The sequence below is a fragment of the Etheostoma spectabile genome, chromosome 7 (genome assembly GCF_008692095.1).
Source record: "Etheostoma spectabile isolate EspeVRDwgs_2016 chromosome 7, UIUC_Espe_1.0, whole genome shotgun sequence".
Classification (NCBI taxonomy): Eukaryota; Metazoa; Chordata; class Actinopteri; order Perciformes; family Percidae; genus Etheostoma; species Etheostoma spectabile.
Genome location: NC_045739.1, coordinates 7,542,901 through 7,549,220, shown reverse-complemented (window position 1 = coordinate 7,549,220; position 6,320 = coordinate 7,542,901).

Genomic DNA, 6,320 nt, shown 5'->3' with positions numbered 1-6,320 from the left:
GCCGCTTAACACGCCCCCATTCACTCACACACGCTCCCCAACCGAGAAACAGCGGCGACAGCGCGTCCAACATTTCGACTTTGTCCACAGTTTTATTGCGTTTAACACAGCTGTATATTGTTAAGCATGCGAGTTAAACTGTATTGTACCAGTGTTTCCGCTCTGTATCGTGGCCGCACGGGCGAAAAAACACAGAAAGAGTAAACAAATGCAACAACTTCAGACGTGGAGAGTACTGACGTGTGAGACGGAGCCTGCTGGACGGCGAGGAGGGAGAGATGACCATGACCAGATATCCCACTTACGTTAATAAAAATGCAGCCTCGTGGATGATTACAAGCTTTCACGTGTTGTAACTCTGCTGCACAACCGCCATTCGAACCCTGCTGGACCCATTCTATCATGGTCAGCCACTCTTGTTGTGGAACTGCTCAGCAGTCCATAGCCCCCTCGATCTCAACCCTATCCTCTTCTTAATCAGGTCTGTTATTGATGTTTGAACACAACCGTAAGGAGCTTCTCAGTGCAATCTTTACAAAATATACATGTGGGAGTGATATTATCAACCCTATCGGAAAACCTATCTTTGCTCTGGTATTGTCAATCCCAATCTATTTTAATAGAAAGCAGACTGGTGTGCAAAGTGGCGGCTGATTTAAACCTGAAAGGTTTAAGTCAGTAGGGGCGATAGGATTTGGAGCGATGTTTGATGGTGAGTGTGGAAGGGGGTTTATCCAAGACCAAAAGGGAAAGAAGGCAAATTCTGTGTTGGCCATGTGAGGTGCATGGAGCATAAACGGGGAGACCAGCTTTAAGAACTTTGATCCGTGAGAATTGCTCAGGTTAGCAGTTCAAGGACGCCAACTTTGAACGGTAGCACTTTTATTTGCTTAAATGTATAGTTTTTGCAGTCTCAGCAAGCAAGTTAAACATCTTCTTTTTTGTGGGTACAGTATAATGTGCTTCAATACAAAAAAGATTTTACTTACGTATTCTTGTATTTAAAATTCATTTACGTAAGCTTATCTTAACGTATATGTAGCGATGATAAAAAGTGAACTTGGAATGTGTTGCACCCCCCACCATTAAAACGGTAACACGCAGGGAAAAATTTGGTGCCACTAAATTTTTTCTGATTGCACCCTAATGAAAAAATTAGGCGGCACCAGTGCAACCACGGCAGAGAGTAGTCTAGGCCCTAGACTAGCTCTAGAGGCAGACTGTAGGTCCCACTGATTGGAATGTTTCCAAATTGGTCGGGACCAAAATTGCGGTCGCGACCCGCTTATTGGTCGCCATTGGCAGAGTAAATGCATATCAATCTTTTGTGAATGAGTTTCTTTTTCTACACTGGTTGTTCAGCTCGACATGCGGTGTTTTGTTTCTTTTTTTTTCTCTACTCTCTTCGTCGATATCCTAGAGGGGATAAGAAAAATATGTTGAGAAACGGTGATGACCAGAAAGGATAGAAAAAAAACGTAGACCTTTTCTGTTTTGTTTACTTTTAGAATGGAATAAATACTCTTGATATACATAACATTTGATGGTGGTTGTTCAGTCTTTACCTGTCCACGATAACATTGAGATGTATCAAGTGAGTTCAATGGGCTTTTTTGTTAATTCGGGTCCACGGGGGGACACAAATTTCCTCGTTTTGGGTCTTGAGGCGGACAAAGGTTTGGAACCCTGATCTACAGTGAAATACAGTCACACATTGTAGTTGGTACACAGTCGTATTTTTTTTGCATTTTAGAATTGTTTATCCAGTTACTACTGTAGCCCCTAAACGTATCCTGTCTGGTTAACATTTAGTAGTTTTAACTAGCGTGACAGCAGCGTATGGTTTCTGTTGCCTCCAACGTCCTGTTGTGGAGCATGCAGAGAGACACGCGGGCCATTATACGGGTTGGCACTGTGAATGAGTTCCGAATCGCCACGGTTGATCATTTTTGCTCCGGTATGATTGACGGCTATAAACATCCACATCAAATAAGAGGATGGTAGCATAACATGGATGTGAAAGCAGTTATAAATAGCCTATGTGACAATAAATTATTTTGGTAAAAATCAACAAATAATCATGATAATTAATTGTGATCTCAATATTGATCAAAATAATCTGTGATTATTATTTTGGTCATAATCATTCAGCCTAGGTGCTTGATTGGATCAAACGTTTTTTAAAGGTTTTAAGAAAGGCATACCCCCGTGCTCTATTGAGAAATTATGAAGTGATCCAGCTTATCTTGAAAGAAGTTGTATTTTGTGGTTTATTAATGTCGGATTACAACCTTCTATATGGATGATCTGCAGTCTTGATGTGTGCGTGCGTGCGTGGCGTGTGTGTTATTTCTTTGTTGATCATGGCCCTGTGGATTAATGGAAACACAAACTAGGGGGTGTGCTCGGTTTGTCAGCCAACTGTTGAGATTTCAGCTGCTTTGAGCTCTGTGGTGTGCTGTGTGTGTGGTGTGTGTGTGTGTGTGTGTGTGGTGTGTGTGGTGTGGTGTGTGTGTGTGTGTGTTGTTGTGTGTGGTGTGTGTGCGCGCGGTGTGTGTGGTGTGGTGTGTGTGTGCGATCCAATTGAAGCCAGAGTCAGTCTTCCTTTCTCCCATTACAATCACACACATCTGCCTCAACAACTCTTTATCATTAACTCTGTCCGGTTATGTCACTGAATGGTCAGAGGTTAAGTTTCTCTAGTACAAAGCAGTGTGTGATAATATAGTAATAGATGAGGGTTTTCAGGAGTTGGGTCCATCTCTTCATATTAGTTACTAAATGCATTGAGTAGAACAACATGCTGAATAGACATAAGTAAATGCATAATGGGTGTTTGAGATATATCTTTTAGTCTTGCTTAGGCAGTTTCAGAATAAGGAAGATTATTCTTTATTTATTGACGCAATTTTGCCTTCTCTTGCTTTTGTACTTGTTGTGGCACACACACACACAACACACGAACGACATGAATGCACGCACACAAATCAAACGCGCATGAACGCACGCACGCACGCGCACACAACAACACCACACACACACACACACACACACACTAAAACATTAATTTAGGAGGTTTGAGATGCGTCTTCTCAGTTTCAACACAGTAAAGCAGCGTTAAAAAAAAAAAAAAAAAAACTGGTTCCAGACCTATTAACTCTCGGTGTGGCCGTGGGGTTCATTACTAAGATTAGGGTACAGACAGTCATTCAACATGCAGCTTAGCAGAAAACGGACTGTGATTTAGCGTCCATTCATGTGGAAGTTCCACACCAATTTTCAGTGAGCACACGTTCCAGCCTCTGTTTCTTTTTGTGATTTTCCTTCGGTCGTGGCATCTGATGCGTTGTTTTTATTATTACACAGTACAAACTTCTCAGCTCTGTGTTGTGGATTCACTTGCCTGGGTTAAAACAAATCATATATGATAAATTAAAATCCACATTTTTCAAGAAAGAGATACAAAAGGCAAACGTATTAAGATGGGTGTCTGCTGTGTTGTAGTTCTTGGTGAAGTGCAGTTGCATGTTTGTCTTGGGGTTTGTGGGCAGACTGTGTGGCTGGAAGAAGAAACAGCGCCCGGGCACTGTGGGGGGAAAAACACCGTGGCATGGTACGGTGAGCCATTTCCACTCCTTTACCACTCAGAATATTTGTGTCACACATCTCAAGTTTGTGGTACTTGAGAAAAAGAAATGTCCACAATATACCGCCCCCATTCACTCACACACGGCTCCCAGCAACAGAGACACAGCGGCGACAGCGCCAGTCCACACTTCTGACATTTGTCCACAGTTTTTATTGCTGTTAACACAGCTGTATATTGTTAAGCATGAGAGTTAAACCTGTATTTGTACCAGTGTTTCCGCTTTCTGCTATCGTGGCCGCCACGGCGAAAAACACAGAAGAAGTTAACAAATGCAACTAACTTCAGCTCGTAGAGTACTAGCGTGTGAGACGGAGCCTGCTGGACCTGGGCGAGAGATGTGACCCATGACCAGAATATCATAGTTCATAAAAATGCAGCTCGGTGATGATACAGACATTTCACGTGTGTAACTCTGCTGACCCGCCATTCGACCCGTGCTGGACCCATTCATTCACCCATTTTGGTAAAAATCAACAAATAATCATGATAATTAATTGTGATCTCAATATTGATCAAAATAATCATGATTATTATTTTGGTCATAATCATTCAGCCCTAGTTGCTTGATTGGATCAAACGTTTTTAAAGGTTTTTAAGAAAGGCATACCCCCGTGCTCTATTGAGAAATTATGAAGTGATCCAGCTTATCTTTGAAAGGAAGTTGTATTCTTGTGGTCTTATTAATGTCGGATTACAACCTTCTATATGTATGATCTGCAGTCTTTGATGTGTGCGTGCGTGCGTGCGTGTGTGTTATTTTCTTTGTTGATCATTATGGCCCTGTGGATTAATGGAAACACAACACTAGGGGGTGCTCTAGGTTTGTCCAGCCAACTGTTGAGATTTCATGCTGCTTTGAGCTGTGTGTGTGTGTGTGTGTGTGTGTGTGTGTGTGTGTGTGTGTGTGTGTGTGTGTGTCTGGGCGCGCGGTGTGGTGTGTGGTGTGTGTGTGTGTTGGCGATCCAATTGAAGCCAAGAGTCAGTCTTCCTTTTCTCCCATTACAATCACACCACATCCTGCCTCAACAACTCTTTATCATTAACTCTGTGTCTCCGGTTAGTCACTGAATGGTCAGAGGTTAAGTTCTTAGTACAAAGCATTGTGTGATAATATAGTTAATAGATGAGGGTTTTTCAGGAGTTGGGTCCATCTCTTCATATTTAGTTACTAAATGCCATTGAGTATGAACAAACATGCTGAATAGACATAAGTAAATGCACTAATTGGGTGTTTGAGATATATCATTTTAGTCTTGCTTAGGCAGTTTCAGAATAAGGAAGATTATTCTTTATTTATTGACGCACATTTTGCCTTCTCTGCTTTTGTACCTTGTTGTGCACACACACACACACACACGAACGCACATGAATGCACGCACACACATACAAACGCGCATGAACGCACGCACGCACGCGCACACACACACACACACACACACACACACACACACACACTAAAACATTAATTTAGGAGGTTGAGATGCGTCTTCTCAGTTCAACACAGTAAAGCAGCGGGTAAAAAAAAAAAAAAAAAAAAAAACTGGTTCCAGACCTATTAACTCTCTGTGTTGGCCGTGCTGGTTTCATTACTAAGATTAGGTTACAGACAGTCATTCAATCATGCAGCCTTTAGCAGAAAACGGACTGTGATTTAGCCGTCCATTCATGTGGAAGTTCACACACACATTCTTCAGTTGCAGCACACCGTTCAAGCCCTCTGTTTCTTTTTGTGTAATTTTCCTTCGTCGTGGCATCTGATGCTTTTGTTTTTATTTATATTTACACAGTACAAACCTTCTCAGCTCTAGTGTTGTGGGATTCACTTGCCTGTGGTTAAAACAAATCATATTATGATAAATTAAAATCCACATTTTTCAAAGAAAGAGATACAAAATGGCAACGTATTAAGATGGGTGTCTGCTGTGTTGTGAGTTCTTGGTGAAGTGCAGTTGCATGTTTGTCTGTGTGTTTGTGGCCAGACTGTGTGGCTGGAAGAAACAGCGCCCCCGGGCACTGTGGGGGGAAAAACCGTGGCATGGTACGGTGAGCCATTTCCACTCCTTTACCACTCAGAATATTTGTGTCACAATCTCAAGTTTGTGGTACTTTGAGAAAAAGAAATGTCCACAATATATTAAGCTTGCCCGGTATAAGAGAAAACAACATTGGATAACATCACAGAAAAAGAATTCCAAACTAATACATTTTAGGTTTTTCTTATTTAGATTTTTCATGTAAATTCATCTATTTTTTAATTTGCTTTTCTGCAAATCCCTAGGAATATAAAATAGAGAAAGGAAACCTTTAAAAAAATAAAATGAATAAATAAATATTTTACAATACATGATGATAGAAATATTTGCACAATGCCCTGGATTTTTCACATTTTTTTGTTTTTGGACCTGCCTCTCATTGTAAATTGAGAAATTGTTTAATCATTGAACAAGTCATGCCCAGCCCTCCAGATGTGTAGCTGTGAGAGAGCGCTAGGAGAGACAGCGCTGATGTTCAGGCTCCAGATGAAAGAGACAAGAAACCCTAAACATGGACGTGTAGTAGAAATGCATGCAGCTGTTCATTGTCAACCTGTAGGCATGTTGACTGATGTTGCACCTCACTCCTCTCCTCCATCGTCCTCCTGCACAGTCACTTTCAGACTCCAACAGACCCC